Raw genomic sequence first — 19,469 nt, forward strand, 5'->3', positions numbered from 1 at the left:
GACTTCCTCACACCTCAGTCATACAATGAAAAGGCGTCATGCCTGAGGCTAAAAGGCTTCAGTCATCGGACAAAACGGCATCGTGCCTCAGACTGAAAGGCTTCAGGTCTCAGGAAAAACGATGTCGGGTGTCTCGTACAATTAGGCATCAGACGAAACAGCCAACAGAGTTTCTCAATTTATGCTGAATTTAACAATAATATTTTTAAACTCCGTTACATATGCTTCACGTGCCGGTACGCATAACCTTATTGCTGAGTTCAACATGTTCCTGAGTCAACATTTTTGTCTTCATCTTCACAACATTCAAATCAACCAATCAGATTTGAGTTTACAGATTATGTCAAGTTTAGGCTTAAAATCATGAATTGGTGCTTCTACATCAGTGTTATTCATGAATGCATCTATCATTTCCCTCTGATTTTTGGGATAACTTATGGGTAGGGTTAGTTTTAGTGGTAGGAATAGGGTTAAGACTAAATTTTCAGACTAGAATGTTGTTCCAGGATCAACAAATTATGTTGACCCAGGAACGCATCTAACTCAGCAATATCAGGATGTGCCCCTGTACAGTGCATTAGCTGAATCAGAGATGACAAATAAACATCATGGTGTCACAGTTTTGTTCATTTAGAGTTTGTGTTTTGATCTGTTTTGTTCATTTGTTCAGTTTATTTCTATAAGAACACTCCAGAACACAGTGTCCATTTAAATGTATGCCGGAACAATGATGACGATCCATAACAACAGAGCCAAGGCGCAAAAGCTGCTGTAGATCCACATACCCGGAAGCCTCTGTAACTGGCAGATTTAAGATTATCGTCTTTGGCAAATAAATACATTTCAGACAGTTACATACGCATTACCAACATTTCATCATGTAGGCTTTATGGTCAATGCTATGGTTATATAAATACACACACACACACACACACACACACACACACACACACACACACAGAGACCACTTAACATTGATTTCTGAACTTGGAGTGGTCTCTTAATTTTTTCCATAGCTGTATATATATATATATATATACAGTATATGAGAGCAAGAATTGCTTGGCCAACTTCAAGTTGCAAATGGTTTGCAGAAAAAAAAAATTCTACTACTTCTATTACTATGTTATGTTGAGAATAGGCACATTTATCATATATGCAGAGCACTCAAACATATCCATTATATTGTTGCTAGGACATTCATTTAGAGACATAACATTTGCTATGTTATTGTTTTCTGGATTAAGTTAAAATCCACAAGATAATTATGAAGGTAATTCAGTAGCAAAACTTGAGAGGTTGCTGATTTGAATTTGAGAACTTATCATATTATTATTTGTATTTGTAAAATGAAATTTACACTCACTGCCCTGATGTGAAAAGCTGATTAACAGAAGCATGTGATTTACTGGAAGAGAAAAATCATTTGTCAGACAGGTGTGGTTTTCTCACTTGAAAAAACTAGCTTGTTTTGTTTAGGTTGTCAATTCTTTGCCTGTAAATTTTGACTAGCATGTCATTTCAGTTTGGTAGTTATGCATTTATTAAAACCGTTGGCCATAGGCAGCATGTTAATTCTGTTACACCTTGCTAGGCGAAGAGTGAAATGTTATTACAATTTATTTGAATCTGTTTTCTATGTGAATAAATAGTAAACTGAAATTTATTCCTGTGATCAAAGCTGAATTTTCAGCATCATTACTCCAGTCTTCAGTGTCACATGATCCTTCAGAAATCATTCTAATATGCTGATCTGGTGCTCAAGAAACATTTCTGATTATTATATATATATGTATTATTTGTCAGGATTCTTTGATGAATAGAAAAATTAAAAGAACAACATTTATTTGAAATAGAATCTTTTGTAAAATTATAAATGTGTTTACTGTTTTTTTTATCAATTTAGGCCTAATGTGTCCTTGATCAAAGAAATAAAAAATACAAAAAATGTACTGACCCCAAATTGTACTTGTCTACCTGTATTATTTATTGGAAAAAAAAAAGTCAACTTAAATGAAATGGTGCGTTTATGTTCGCCCTGTGAGTTTTGTGCTGAAATTACGATAAGAGATTACACACAAACATACAAACAGTAATTTTAAGTATTAAAATACTTTGAAACTGAACAGTCACATAATCCCATATTGAGTGTTTTATAATCATATCCAGTTTGTCTATAAAAATGTCAGTTTAGCAATGCAAACTATACGTAATTCTAAGCGTACCAAAACAATTATAAGGTCATTCTTTACACAATCTCAAACGAACAGCAAATACTTTGTTTCTAGACACTATATTTACTGAGTACTTGTAAAAAAAAAAAAAAATCTTAAGCATGTTAAGGAAATTAAGATCACGGTCATACCACATGACATTTTTTAAGTCTATGACCAATTCATCTAGATAAAAAAAACACTTAATTTAAAATGTTAATATGAATTTATGAATTAACATGTTTAACAATTGCAATAGATTTTTTTTTCTTTGTATTTTAAAATTGGGCTCTCGAACATCTTATACGTCATTGACCCATAAGATAGTGTCATATTTGCCCATTGTTTGAATAGCTTCTCTCTGTCTTTGTACTCTTTTAGACTGAAGTAAAAAATAAAGAAAGAAATAAAAATAAAATACATCAATGTTGTGGTGTATAGCTTCCTTTCTTTCTTTCTTTCTTTGATTTTTGAAATGAAGTTTACATTGGAAGATTTTACATTTGACTGCATGCACATGCTAAGTGTCTGTACTAAAACTGAAGTATAGTTTGGGCTTTAGACTCTATACCTCACTCCACAAGTTACTGGACCAGAAAACAAGCACTGAAAGAATGCTAAGTCATCCTTGACATGTTCATGTCACTGAACTAACGTCATAATCTATGTATGTTCTTTCGGTTTTGTTGTTCTTTTTTAAATGATCATAAAGTTGTTCTGTTAAGATCATAGATGCCACTGCTAAATATGCTCCCATGATTGGTTATTTTTGGACATCTGACAGTCACCAGCTGCAGTGAGCTCATTTAGGGGTTTGTTTCTTTCTTCACCCTTAACTACAAAAAGCAAAAGATGAACATTTGAACAATGGTAGGTGGAGGTATAATTGATACAGCTAGTGCAAACCAAAACTATTTCTGGAGTCTGGATTGCATGTATTCAAAACAGAATTGCTTCCACACCCATTCGTGAGAAAAGGGTATCTATGGAGTTAGTTAGGAATTCATTTAAATACTTTAAGCATTTTAATGGTAGGTCAGGGAGGACATGATACAATAACCAACACACCCACACACATAAACATGTCAGGGAAAACAAAGAGATAATAAAGATAATTTCAGAGCTTCAGTTTCAGATGATATCAGATGTGAATTATGAAAGTTCATGTAATGTCAGAAGTTTCCACCTTTGTTTTCTTGCTCTTAGCAATATGGAGCAAAACAGTACTGTAAAAACAGCTGGAAAACAGACATGTGTAACGGAGGCCAGCAGTCGCTGTGCGACTAAATCTCACTCCGCTGATCTTAATTAAATGAAGGTTAATTAAGTCAAAATGATAACTTCCTTATATTCTGCGAAATGTAAATATTACAGTGCAAGATCATATTTACATTAACTATGATTGTTTTCAGTGCTGTAGTTCTGCTCTGAGAATAATCAACAACATGCAGCTCTCAGAGATTTGTGTTCAATGACTCTTCTGATCAGTACAGACTGAAAACAGACCATCAGTCAAAAACCCTTCCATCCACAGCTGATGAAATTAAGGACATTAAAGGTTTAGATCACCCAAAAATGAAAATAATGTCATTAATTACTCACCCTTATAAGACCTTTGTTCATCTTCAGAACACAAATTAAGATATTTTTCATGAAATCTGATGGCTCACTTACAGATTCAGTACAAATGAGAAATTTAGTTGTGAACTGGTTGTGTACTCAAAGTTTACTAGTGTCGCACTTAAAGTACACCTAAAAGTATACTATAAGTGGGCCAATTTCGTCCCAAGTAGTATTGAAGTACATTACAAGTATACTACTAGTATATCGACATTAGTATACTTACCACACTTACCCCTGGTTTCACAGACAAGGCTTGCTAGTCCTAGACTAAAATGCATGTTTGAGCTGTTTTTAACTGAAAGAATGTTGTACTGATATATCTTAAAATATGTCAGTGTCATTGTTTTGTCTCAAGATGAACACCAGTAATGGTTTTTCTAGTGTATGTTTATAAAAGCTACTTAAAGGGCATATTGCAGGTTAGAGCTTCAGTGATTCAATGTATAGAAAAATAATGTATGAAATAGATTTTCTTGAAAAAACACGTATAAATACGCTAATTAGGCTACTGGAGTCGTTTTTTGTGAGAAAATTTTACTTCCGCATCTGAAAAATGCCAAATCGGAAGTGACGTAACTGAAGGGAGCGCGATCAATATAACAATAGGAAAAAAATGGATCGCAATTACAGTTCGGACGCTGAGGAAATTGTAAATGTTTATCCATACTCCTATAACAAACCACAGCCATACAATTAGCCTGCTATGTGGTCAAGAGAGCAGCGACAGGCCAGAATTAGACAGAATAATGGTCAAAAGAGAAAAATTGAGCTGTTGTGTGGGGAGAAGCAGTGGAGAACAGGGCAGAGAGTGTTAGCTTAGATAGCCTATACACATTAGCAAACGATATGTAACACTGTTCTCAGATCACAATATTGTACAGATTATTATGAATCAGGCAAAAGCAAAGCTATTGGCCATCTAGGAGTAACGTTGTTGATTACTAATTACAGAAACTAATAAACTTCCTTAATATCCGTCCACACTAACGTTACGTGATATAGCGGTTTCTCATCACGACTGATTTGGTAACGTTAGTTAGCGCATGTAAAAATAAAAAAAAATGATTTAAAAAAACAAAAAAACAAGACTTACGGTGCACAATTCACGTTTTCGTCTCTCTGACGGATCCGTGATCATGTCTCCCGCCGGCGGACGAACACAAGTAGTGTTACTGTATGTGTTTCATGTAATATCCTTTATTCATTAATTCTGTGTTATGAGTTTATTCCGTGCCGATTCACTGATAGTGTGAGGATGTATATGACGCCATGATTATGTAGTAGTGTGAACTTGAATGTATATACGTTTACAGTATATATATGGCATGAATGAAATTAGAGTACATTACAGCACATCATTCAAAACTGTTTTGTAAAGTGTGAGACTGTATGCATGTGTACATAATTTGTATTCATCAGTGTTGAAATTGATTCAAGTAAAAACGGTGAAGAAGCATCGCGTGTGTAAGTTTATTCATTTAATATCATTATTTACAGTAGTATTACAATGTTGAACTCCATCATATCGCCGGGATGATGATAATCCTCCGGTCTATAATGAACGCGTTTTTCGAAGCAGATGCAGAAGTGAAGTCCCGTCTCTTCACCTGCACAAAACACACCCCGGCACGGAAGATAGCAGCGTCCTTTTTCTTGTTATTAAACCTCTGGACTCGATGTCCTGACAGGCTGGAGTTTGTGCAACCTCCACAAACACAATAATTTACCATGACGATGATAAATAGAATACAAAAACTACCGAAAACACACTGATTCACGGCCGCTGTTGCTAAATACCAATATATTCTGCACTGAATCAACACAGAGCTCAGCGGTCGACTCCCTTGAGTGACGTAATATGACGCAACGCTGAAAAAAGGGGTTTTTACAGAGCCCGTCACTTTATCTACTAAATTTATGCCCTTATGTCCTGAAAAACATTTTTAAACCCTGCAGTACCTTTTTATATGGTATTTTTGTACAAGGTTATATATTCATCTCGAAAAAAATGTTTAACCTGCAATATGCACTTTAAATATCCTAGTTGAACTAAGACCTAATCCTGGTTTAGCCTAAGACCTGTCTGTGAAACCAGGCCTAAGTATACTTAGTATACTTACTAAAAACATACTTGAACATTACTTAAGTATACTTTATACTTAACTTAAAATTAACTTAAAATTTATTTTTTGTAGGGGTATCCCAATTCACCATTTTTGGGAGGTAGAGTGAATTAATCATGAACATGAACAGCATAGATTAATGCTATCATAATTGTTTTGCTACACTTAGAATTACATATAGTTTGCATTGCTAAACTGATATTTTTATAGACAAACTGGATATGATTATAAAACACTCAATATGGGATTAAGTGACTGTTCAGTTTCAAAGTATTTTAATACTTAAAATTACTGTTTGTATGTTTTTGTGTAATCTCTTAATGTAATTTCAACACACAACTTGTTTTCCCATGTCACTTGTTCCTGTTGCTGGAATAATCAATCCTTATTTTGTCTTACAGGTCTTGAAGCTCAGACAAGAACAGAACGATGGCAGATGAAGGTAAAGTTAATGTTAATTCAGACATATAGTCATCTAAAAATCATTGACATTTCTGCTCATCATACTGTATTTGGCTAGATTTAAATTATTGTTTACTTTTTTCATTATTATTTGATGAAAATTATAATGGATATATTATTGTAATCTCTCATCTAAATAATCTCAAAGGCTGATAATCTTCATCACAGTGGATCTCGGCTCTCCACATATTTATCTTCAAATATTGCAGGTAATCTTGACCAACATTTGATAATTGTGATACAGACTTTAAATCATATGCACATCACAATCAGACATGTATCAGCTCCACTGCAGAACAATAGCAGTATTAATAAAACAGAGTTGGGAAAAGTTCACCATCCTGGGAGAGAACAGATTCAGATGTGGAAGAAGTCTGTCTCCTATAACAAATATATTTAGTGTTGAGAAATCAGTGATTAATGGCAGATCTGTGTCTGTCATCGACACTGCTGGGTTTTTAGTACTTATCTTTCAAAAGAAATGTTATCAGAGGAGTTTGCGAGGAGCGTGTATCTATCTGATCCAGGAGTTCATGCGTTTTTATTCGATGCGCCGTATGGTATGTGCACAGGACTGGAGGAAGAGATACTGAAACGAGTGCAGCAGGTTTATGGTAAAGATGTGCTGAAGCATGTTATTATCCTCTTCACGTACGGAGATGAATGTGACCGAGAGAATACAGGCAGAGATTGAGGGTAATGATATGTGTTCAACAACAGAGATCTGACTGACAGACAGCAGGTCGATGATCTACTGCTGAAGATTGACATGATGAAAGAGTGGAATGGATTCTGCACTAATGAGATGTATGAATGAGCACAAATGAACACATTTCAATGGTTCCACAAAATTGTTACAGGATTTTAATGCACCTGAATTTGAGTTTTTTTTTTTTTTTTTTGCATTGAATTAAAGCCACTTCTTCTAACACAATGGCAGTGAACTTTTTTCTATATTGCTTATTTTATTTGCAAAAAAAAAAAAGCCAGTATTATCCAGCTACATAAATCTTCATAAAACTATAACATAATGTATTATGAAAAGTGCCATACAAATAAATGTATTGAATTGAATAAAACTATATCTAAACAAATATGATGCATGAATGGCAAATATTCCTGGATATTTGGCATAAATTTACATACATTTAAGTCCCTACAGCTGTAAATGTACATATAATTAAACATAATTTAAATAAAATGGCCTGTAACTTTCTAACCTTATGGGTTTAGTTAAACTGTAAAAATGATAATCTTATACAGAAATTATTCAAATCAAATACATTTAAGCCATCTACTAAAATATACATTTTAGTTGACTCTTTTCTTCTAACAACTTTTACCTCTGTGGACATTTTAACATCAGTAGTTTTTCCAAAATGTCTACTGTAAATGTTTTTCTTAAACTCCTTTTGGCAACACAATGTAAGAGTTAAAATTGCCAAAATAAAAATATGTGGAATAAAACCAGGATATTTTGTGACATTATAGCTTGTAAATGATGCTGCTAGTGACAAAATGGTCTACTGTTATGAAAACATTATTAGGGCCTGGTTAAAGCATGGTTAAATGTGTTGATTAGCACTCATAGCTGCTCTTAAGGTTAGTGATGTTCACAAGGTAATAAAACCCTAGTCAGATAACAAGCCAGGTCAGCTTTCTTTCTATAGTGCTTTATACCTTATTGACTATTTCAGAGCAGCTTTACAGTAATAAACAGGAAAATGGCAGAATCAGTGATGGATATTTCATCAAATATGAGACAAATCCAAATTCTGCTGTAAAGCAGCTCTAAAATGACCAGGTCCCATCTGGATTCTTCATGCCTCTCTCTGCTCAAACAAGACAGAACAAAGACAGAAGCACTTGATTATTCCTGTACCAACCATTACATGTTCATTTCATTACATTAACTATTTACATGTAAGCATTTATGCACTTGTTTGGGCTGCAGATATTCTGTACTAGGCAGTAGAGAAATGCACATTTGCTCAGCCCAATAGATTTAGATTTGTACCCTTATGAAAAAGTTTACTTCAATTTCATTTTATGAAGTATACTTAAGTAATGTTTAAGTATATTTAAGTACTTTATTTAGTTGGTATACTAATATCAATATACTACTAGTAGTAAACTTGTAAGTGTATTATTTCAATATACTAAATTGGCACACTTTGAGTAAATAAAAGTATATTTTTAGGTGTACTATAAGTGTAACATCAGTAAACCTTTAAGTTCACAACTATAGTTCATAATTACATTTATCATTTGTACTACAAGTGAACTTATAAGTATACTGCAGTTTGCTATTTTAATACCAGTAGTACTTTTTTAGTTTATGGAAGTACACTTTGAAGTATACTCTCAGTAAACTACTAGTTTAGTAGTTTTATACTGCAAGTATTCTTGTAAGTTTATTTTAAGTGAACATGATATCACACTTATACATTTACATATTATTTTTGCACATTCAGTACTATACTATGTTCATATTTCAGTATTATTTTTTTATAATTGAAATACATCTTTAACTGTACTTTGACTCTTTTCATTTTAAAACATTTTATTCTAGCTTCATGAATCCTTTTTAATCAACACATAACCCATCCTAAACTATCACCAGTGTTGTTTCACAATGACTTCTTCTGCCTTCTGTCTGTGAAGCACGATAGCTCTAGCTAGTGTCTGACAACAGCTACTGCACTGTATCTCTGATGGGATTAGATTCTCTGACCCAAACTAAAACTTGACCTTCAGGAAATGTTTGACATTTGATATTGTTCTTTAACAAAATTTTTCAGGTAGACTACAGTAACATGTTAGAATGACTCTCAACTGAGCAGATTTTTCATCAAAGATCTTTATCAGATCCTTCCCAGCAAGCAATTTTATGTCTATTAGACGTCTAATAGCCGTCAAAACATAGCCCGGCCGTCTAGGCTAAAACAAGGCAAAATTTGGGCTGTCAGTGAAAATCTAATAGACGTCTAACCATAACCCAAGAGTAGACTAGTCATCAATTAGACAACTATTAGACAACTACATATTTATGTCTAATAGACGGTTAATACGGGTCTAGGCTAAAATAAGGCAAAATTGGGGCTGTCAGTGAAAATCTAATAAACGTCTAACTATAACCTAAAAATAGACTAGTCATCAGTTACACTACTAATGAATGCTTACATCTATACATGCAATAGACAACAAAATAATGGCTAAAGGATTATTTTCACTTAAATATAACAGGTTCTCATAAATGACAATCCGTCCAAACAAATTAAATATAAAAGGTTTTATTTAGAAAAAGAACTCAAGATAATACACAATGATAAAAAAAAAAATAAATTAAATTTTACAAATACAATACAAATAAACATTCAAAGAAAATTACAACGTGTAACATAATAAAAATATAAAACATTGACAAAAAAAAAGTTAAATAAAAAATTTTAACAATATTTTTTGGTTTATAAAACAACCTGATTAATTTTCAGTTCCATAAATTCCATGTTTTATGTAAAGCACTTTGAATTACCTTGAACATTGTTGTTGAAATGTGCTATAAAAAATAAACTTGCCTTGCCAAATCAAAAACTCATATTTTTATTTCATAATGATCAAAAGATTAAAAGATATACAAGGCTTCCATAACAAATAATAGTAGGGTGCACAGGTTTCATGTTTACCCGCTTGTATTTAGATAATTACAGAGTTTTAGGGCACAAGGAAACACTACAGTACATGTGCATGTATGTTAATCTAACCACGTTTTACTCTGAGTCTGCACTGTTACCCGCTAAAATGTCACGGTTCCTACACATAATGTACATAAATAATAAACACATGTCAAAATGAAAAACACAGATACTTACAAGACCAAAAGCAGGAAAGAATTTGCTTTAACATTTGCTGTTGCTTGCTCTCCGTCTCCAACGGTTGTAAAATGCGGAAATGTTTATCGCGAGATCTGGCAACAGTGATCGAGAGCTAACGTTCAAGTCTCGCGTTGCCAGTGGTCATGTCTCAGTAGAGCCACAGTTGCCATCTAGCGGTTGAGAATTGTAAATTTTTATTTAACTTAAAATTAAATACAGTCATATATGTGTGTGGTGTATAATTAACATATGGCTTGGCTATACCCTGATAATATTATATATATATATATATATATATATATATATATATATATATATATATATATATATATGATATTGTAGAATGTAGGATTGTGTGACAGCAAAAATATGCTGTTTCAAACTTGCATATAAATGTATAAATGCAAGTATATCGAGAATCCCACAAGCTTTGTGGTCGAAAATGACTTAACACTATTTTGGTTACACTCATTGCTGGTCTGAATCAGGGCTATAGCCAAGCCGTAAAAACTAGACTATAAATTGCCTCGATTTCGCCGGGTGGACTAAAAGCAGACTACACATAGCCTATCCAATTCAGAGCTAAATCGTGACTACATATAGACCATGTCATGAAATGCCACTTAAATCTTGTAGAAATCATTGACATTGCGAACATGATGAGATATCAACCATCTCAAGCACTTCCTGTCCAAAACCTACAATAAATCAGGATTGACTATAGGTGGGCTACAAATAGCCGGTCTGACTATGAGCTAAATTGTGGCTACGCACAGCCTACACAATATAACATGTCAAAGATATGAAACCAAACACCTTGTGATCACTGTTGACTTCACTTACATGATGCAATATCATACAACTCGCAAGTTATTTTGGCAAAAACAACATGTAACCAAAGGAAAGATTATTTTGGCTAAAAGTGGGTTACACATAGCCGGACTATATCGGGTCTATAGTTAACCGAGACGGTGAAATGACGGCTATTGCTTGCTGGGTTCTAAAGTCATGATGATTTGTGAGAGAAAAGGCAAGTAAATTTAACCATATTGGTTAAATTTAATTTATACATTTTCCTAACCTGCCCATTGGTAACATCATTGAAACATTTAAGGCAATTTAAATAATTATGTTTAAAATGGCCATGCCTGCTGTTATGTATAAGGTAAATTTGAATCAGGTCGTCTTTGTTGGAGTACCTTGAAAAAGAGCAGCTAGAATATATTCTTCATATTCTTCATTTTGTGTTTCACAGAAGAAAGTAAGATATTCAGATTTAAAATTACATGATGGTGAATAAACGATGACAGTATTATTATTTTTATTTTTAGGTGAACTGTCAAGAAATTATAATTTGCCCTCCTTATCCAGCAGTTGCATTATTGTACAATGGAAATAGAGCTGGCCGTTAATCTCACAGGTGTTTGATTCCTCAAATAACTTTATCTCAGAGTTCACTTCTTTTTATTCTAATCTTTACAAATCAGAAGCCTGCTTGGACATTGCTGCTATTCAGTCTTTCCTTTCTCAATCAGAAATACCTAAAATAAGCCCAGATTAAAGCCAGTAGCCTAGATGTGTCACAGACACGCCAGGCTCCACCCTCAGCCAGTCACAACGCACCGTTGTTACAATATATTCGGTTTCTGAAATATTCTGTTCCACTGGGTGGCGCTTACGCGAATATTCATGATATCCTGCTATTGTGGGCGTGTCCTTGAGAGAACGCGCAAGCGAATGGAACTGAAAATATTAGTAGACGCTTCTCAAATCGCATCGGTTTAATGGATTATTTCGAAAAGGTAATAAAATATTCCTTTGGAATATACCTTTGGAACTTTGTTTTGATGACAGTCTTCATGCCAGCAGATACTTAAATAATGTTATTTTTGTTCAAAATATTATAATTATGATAGGAAATTATAGTTTAGTTTTATTATATTTAAAGTTTGACAAGGCAGGATATTGCAGCACAAAACCCTGAAATGTGTCAAACATAACACATAGGCTACTCAAACAACTTTATGTAGGCCTACCTGATTTAAAACAATTTAAAAAGCAGTCAAATAAAATAATTCTGATAATAATATCATTTATTTCTGTGAGGTAATACAGCACAAATGCACAGAAAAAAATAAGCAGCTACTTTACAAGATGACGTTATAGCCTACTTGTTATTATCACCAATGTCGTATGGTTTTGTTTTGCTTTTGTGATGTTTCCACATTACACTCATCATCTTGTAAAGTCACTGTCTGTTTCAGACTAGATGTGAGAGCTGAAGTCTTGGATAGCTCTGGCAGTGTGTGATCCGGACATAATGAAGGCTGTTCCCGAGTGCCAAGGCCCTGTTTTAATATTTACCTCAGAACCTTTAGCATTTCTTCTTTTCACATATTGTTTTAAATGTCTTTTCAATTTGAGTTACATTCATAGAGTATTTACTTCTGTACTTGTTATAACATTTAATGTAATTAGTATTTATATGATTTGTTGTTTAAAAAAAAACACCAAAAAAGAAAAGTCAGTTTGCAGGATAATATTTTAAAGATTATTTTGTGCATTCCAAATAAGCTTTACAGATCTTTAGAAAGGGTTTTAACAATGTTTGTCATGTTTTTTTCAATTATTGCACATGCACCTACAGTATAGGTCATCAGTTACAATAACTTAGAAAACTAAAGAGACCTTTTTACTGACTCTGAAAAACACCAGAATAAAGATGACCAGGGTCTCTGATCACCTGTGTGGACATGCCTTAGTCCTGCTGCAGGAGATAAGAGGACTGCAGATGAGAACAGAGCAATAAACTGCAAGGTCAGTAATGTAAGATGCCTGAGACAGTGCTAAAGGGAGACAGAAAGACAGCTGATTGTCCTTCCAATGCCAAACCACATGTGACCATAAGTCCCCCCAGACATGTTTGAGAATGTGAAATGCCTTGATGGAAGAGTGGAATAACATCTCACAGCAAGAGCTGCAAATCTGGTGCTGAGGATGAGATGCTCTAAAGCAGCTGGTGCCACTTCAGACTTTCAAATACTCTGTCCATCAAATGTCTGTGAAATTTGTTCAGTTTATGTCTCAGTTGTTGAATATTTTTGTTTGTACAAATATATTTTTTAAGAAATTTGCTGGGGAAAAAAAAGAAATTTGCTGAAAGTGAATAACTCAAAATGTTCGAAAAATTTTGTTGTTGCTTTGCAACAAAAATATGTGACAAATAACATCAAGTGTGCATTTACTTGTTTGACTTTAATGAAAATTTGTCACGATATCCAGTAAAACATGAGAAAACAGGAAATATTTGTAGTTTAGAGTTGATAAGGGTAGCCTTACTGTGGTGATAAACACTGAAAATATCAAAATAATCAAGAAATTAAGGATGACAGAATATTCACACCAGTCTATAGCTGAATTTGTTAGGACACAGATACATTTGTAGAGGTTTATTTCAAGTTGTCAACACTATGCAGTAGTTAGTCACAGAATGACAACGAAGGAAGCAAACTAATCAAACGATTCAAAAACTTTTTAAAGCCTCACAAATAAAAACACTAAACAGAAAACACATCAGTGTAAAACAAGGTTATTCGCTCATGTTTGCTCTGCTGTATCCTTCTGTTTATCTGAATGCCTGCACTCAATCAGGCAAAATAGCTCAGACGATTTATCATATTATACAAACTAGGCTACTTTGAACATGTGAACTGTTGCTTAACACTGAATATTTTATTACCTTTTCGAAATAATCCATTAAACCGATTCGATTTGAGAAGCGTCTACTAATATTTTCAGTTCCATTTGCTTTCGCGTTCTCTCAAGGACACGCCCACAAAATGAGGATGTCATGAATATTCGCGTAAGCGCCACCCAGTGGAACAGAATATTTCAGGAACCGAATATATTGTAACACCGTAGCTGTGTCCCAATCAAGCGGCAACCTCCCCCGGGGTGCTTCTCAATTCTTATTTGTGCATCCTCGTTTCCTTTCCTTGCTTCCTTTCCTCGCGTCTTAGCTCCACCCCTCCAGGATGCGAGGGAAGGACGCAAGGAAAAGACGAGAGGACGGAGGAACTGAATCAAGTGAAATGATAAATCCTCGCTCCCTTTAGCGTCACTTCAAAGCGTCATCAGCTGCGCTGGAGAGATCTACCCACATGTTGTTAAAGTTTGGTTATTTAAAAAAATATAATAAATATTAATAAAGCAAGATGCCTAGTTGAAATATATGAGATATAAAGTTTATTTAATCTGTAAAAGTAAAGCATACATTTAAATTATTGTGACAGATAAGAAGGGGGAGGAGAATTTATGCGTGCGTCACGTTTCTCAATGAGAAAGACTTCCGCAAAGGATGCACCTGTGTATCCTCGCTCATGACTCCTCAGGAAGCCTCCTCGCGGTGCAATTAGAGAATTGAGATGTCCTTCAAGATGGCTGAGCTCGATTGTTTTCCGGGTCATAGGATGGAGGACAGAGGAGCGAGGAGACGAGGAGGGATATTGAGAAGCACCCCCAGTCTCTCGTGAAGCCAATACGGAAGTGACTTAAACTGCGATTCATCGACTGGCCGCTAGGGACAGGCTCCAAAAGAGAGCAGAATCTCATTGAGTCCCATGTTAAATTGGCCAAGTTTACAGCAGAAAAAAACATGTTTACAAGTTGGTTCAAATTGTGGTTTTGGTCTATACTGCTAATTTTGCCCTTCATGACAACTCTGAGGGGGGTGAATTTTTTTCTAACTCATTCTTTTAAATTATATTAAGCCTTAAAATTCTGCATAATTAAGGCCGTGGTCACTTGAGTGACAGGTAGATGCCGCTGCTGTCTGCGAGCCGTCACTCACTTTACCTCAGCTAATTCCAGCCGCTGAATTTGGCATCTCAGCCATATTTGTGCTCGATTATTTTATACAATTATAAAATATGGCTTGCTGTATAATATTCGAGACTGATGTGTGTCTGTGTAGTTGTGCACGCATGTGGAAGAAACAGAACACACGTTGTTTGGATCGTGGCATCGGCTAAAAGTTTTGTTTGTGAGATTTACTACAATGACAATAACAGGAGGATATACAACTCTGACAGCACTGCTTGGATATTATAACTAAAACTGCTGCACTATTTTGAAAGAATATACTTTGGACACGGGCTCATTTGTTGTTTGTTTTGCAATGGACACTCATATTTTACCCAAGTGCCACAGATTGGATTCATCTCGCGATCTCTATTATAAAGAGGCTTGTTTGAGATGCGCCTAGCCTCACCTGAAGTTCAGCCGAGAGTAGGCGGCTGCAGTGAGGGGAGGAGTGAAAAAAGTGCAGGCAAGACGGACAATTCTCCGTTCTCGTAGTGCATCAGACACCTGCGAGATCAAAGGTGGATATCGCGGGTTGGATCCAAAGGTGGATTCACACTTGTGCGCTGTGTTGCTGATAAACTGGATGCAATTTACGTTCTGTTGCTTTTATATGAAAATAAACATAATGAAGAAGACACCCAAAGTACATGTTATTTATTTCCATTCGAAGGATGTGTGTATCAATCATTTTTATTTTAATTACAGACATGTTTTTATATATTTTTATAAATATGATAACAATCACATAACCCATAGAGAGATCACACTGTCAGAGACTTTTGGAATATTCACACATAATTTATACGCATAAAATCATGGTATTAGAGTTTTAAAATCAAACATTTTAAATCAGATTAATACATCACGGTTGTTTAAACCAATAAGCTTTAAGCTGTGTCGTCAGCAAGTAGTTTCCCATCATGCTTTTGGTCAGCGCAGTCGTTGCCCAGCCAGCAATGACACGTGGGGCCCAGATGGGTTAACTACGGGTTCCATGGGTACTGTGTGGGCATGGGCTTTGGCTGGGTGAAATCAGCGGGTCCCATGTAGGTTTTGTAGTACGAGTCCCACATAGGAAGCCCATATGAGCTGATTACATGGGCCCCATAAGGGACAGGCATGGGCCAAGTGGGCATGGGTTTGATCTGGGAACACATATATGGGTCTTGCATGGCATATTTATGGGCCAAGTGGGCATGGGTTTGAACTGGGAATGCACATATGGGTCCTGCATAGAATTTTTATGGGCCAAGTGGGCATGGATTTGATCTGGGAACACATATATGGGTCTTGCATGGCATATTTATGGGCCAAGTGGGCATGGGTTTGATCTGGGAACACATATATGGGTCTTGAATGGCATATTATGGGCCAAGTGGGCATGGGTTTGAACTGGGAATGCACATATGGGTCCTGCATAGAATTTTTATGGGCCAAGTGGGCATGGATTTGATCTGGGAACACATATATGGGTCTTGCATGGCATATTTATGGGCCAAGTGGGCATGGGTTTGATCTGGGAACACATATATGGGTCTTGAATGGCATATTTATGGGCCAAGTGGGCATGGGTTTGAACTGGGAATGCACATATAGGTCCTGCATAGAAATTTTATGGGTCAAGTGGACATGGGTTTGAACTGGGAAAACATATATGGGTCCTGCATAGAATTTTTATGGGCCAAGTGGACATGGGTTTGAACTGGGAATGCACATATGGGTCCTGCATAGAATTTTTATGGGTCAAGTGGACATGGGTTTGAACTGGGAATGCACATATGGGTCCTGCATAGAATTTTTATGGGTCAAGTGGGCATGGGTTTGAACTGGGAAAACATATATGGGTCTTGCATGATATATTTATGGGCCAAGTTGGCATGGGTTTGAACTGGGAACACATATATGGGTCTTATATATATTTATACAACAGTTCTGTCTGGTTCTCGAATCTGATTGGCTGATAGCCATGCGATATTTCAGTGATAACAGCACTCCTCCTACCTTTTCACCGTTTGTATCACTCCGCTTGAAGTGACCGTCATGGCGGCCGACCAAATCAACCGCAATTTTTACAAATACTACTTGTTGTACCACAAACTGTAGTTTTAATAGTTTTTAGGCGAGAATGTAGTTGTTTAGACCTGAAATATGTGACTCATATTTAATAACAGCGCCTATTTTACAACTTGTTTTGACGTTTTCGGAGATGTGAGCTCCAGGGCGTCAGCGGCCGTTCAGTGCTTCTGTAACCGCCGAGAACAGCTTAATCTCGGCCAGTGCTTCGTGGATTTGCCGCTGGCTCTTATAGTGGTTAAACATGAGACATTATTCAATTTGAGTACATAGAACAGGCAATCTTTGGTCTTTATTAATCTATTATTTGTTCCAGAGCAAGTCGAATTGTGCTATGTTAAATTTGATAATAATAAACGACGTTATGTTACATCATTATATATAGCATATTGGCTTCAACTAGACGGCACATATCAGACGAAGACTCTTCTCCGCTCTTCAAATACGTAAAACATTAAACTTTATAAACATAGGGTTTTTTGAGTAAAGAAAACGCATTACAGTTTTTTTTTTCAAACATCAGATCTTTATTTACCTTGGCATTGCATAGAGGAGATGTCCAAACTGCGTGCGCACTTCATTCACGAGGGGAGGCGGATTAATGTAATGAAGTTTGATTGACAGTTTGAGGATCCAATGGAGTTAAGAGGTTTTGTCACAAGCTCTTTATAATCCTTTTCATTCGTTAAATATTTGTAAAACCCACATACAAGCGTAAATGTTTTTTGTTTTGTTTTGTTTTTGTTTTTTGTAAATAACTAGTGCTTTGTTTGACTGAACTGTACAATTGTGCTTATTTGTTGTTCAATAAATATTATTTTTATATAAATATGTCCATTAGTAAGTAATATGGATTGAGTGAAAGTTACATTAATACGCCATTAGATGGCGGCAACACTTTACAGGAGGAATGAGTCAGTGAAGCACAAGAGACTTTTAAATTGAAAGGAACTTTTGCAAAGGAAGTTGTTTTTAGCGCTGTGGTGTTATACAAAGATCGCTTTCCTCAGAGGACATTCAAACGGACTTTTATAATGGATATAATATTATGGACATCGACTTGAAGAATGAATGTAATGCAATATATCAGACAGGTAATAGCCTACTCTCTCTCTCTCTCTCTAATACTGTATAAAATTCAATGTGTTTCAATTAAGTGACTCGACGTTCCTTCGTTACTAGGGTCATTCTTTATTTGTGGTGGCAAGTGGTGTCCCTCTACTTTACAACAGTTGAAATAAACTTTAAATTCCAATAAATTCTAAAATTTTTGCATGTTTGTATTCTGTAGGATAAAAACAATTCATGCACTATTAACAATTACATTTTTGCTTTAAAATACATATTTAATTGAGTTTGAGAGATTGCATTTGCAACAAAATATGCATGTTCCCACCATACCTCAGAGAGGTATCATGGATTGTAATTGCAACAAAATAAAATTTTTAACACAAATTAAGTGGTTTTATTGTGAATATAGACTTTATTTAACATGTACAATTTTATTAAATTGTTTTAAAATATATATATTTTGTAATATTTAAGAAAAAATTAGTGTCCCCCAAATTCATGTCTGTGGTGTTACAACAATGGACGTCGCCCCTTTAAGAAAAGGGGGAAATCTATTTGGACTACTTCCTGTGTGCAAAGGTCATTGCAGGTGCAGGTTGATCTGAGGGGTGCATGGTGAGTGGATTCTTCCTTATTAATTTTCTTAAAATTAGCTAAATTTCGGACAATTTTATGTGTCACACTTTATTAGTGTCTGTGGTGTTATGTTTATAACTTGCAGATTTTACATATTTTAATCCAAATTTTGATAAATACATACTAATTAATATTTCCTAAATGTCCCCTGGTCTTGAAATCATCATGATGACAGCCTCCATTTTAGAAAAGACTGGATTTAGGCTAATTTGTCTGTGGTGTTACTGTCTGTGGTGTTACTGTCTTTCCTGGTAACACCACAGACTCTATAGTAACTCCACAGACAATATACAATCAGAAATGATGTATTTTTAATGAAACGCATAGGACATTCATAATCATTTAATTGTATCTCTCTTGTCAGGTATGGCAAGATTAACTGCTGCTGAAAAGCAGCGTCTTTATAGACAGCGCAGAGATGCAGACCCAGTTCGAAGAGCAGAGTACCTTCAAAAGAAACAGCAGACCTATGTAAAAAATATTCAGTGCAAAAAAAGACTGAGAATAGGAGATCTCTCAGAGAGGGAAAG

The 19,469-nt window shown here is 35.2% G+C and overlaps 1 pseudogene; it reads left to right on the forward strand.

Moving 5' to 3' along the window:
* The first annotated feature begins 6,696 nt into the window (after positions 1–6,696).
* Positions 6,697–7,289, forward strand: LOC125262662 (annotated as a pseudogene).
* Positions 7,290–19,469: the final 12,180 nt, after the last annotated feature.

This window comes from Megalobrama amblycephala, linkage group LG2, assembly GCF_018812025.1.
Source record: "Megalobrama amblycephala isolate DHTTF-2021 linkage group LG2, ASM1881202v1, whole genome shotgun sequence".
Lineage (NCBI taxonomy): Eukaryota > Metazoa > Chordata > Actinopteri > Cypriniformes > Xenocyprididae > Megalobrama > Megalobrama amblycephala.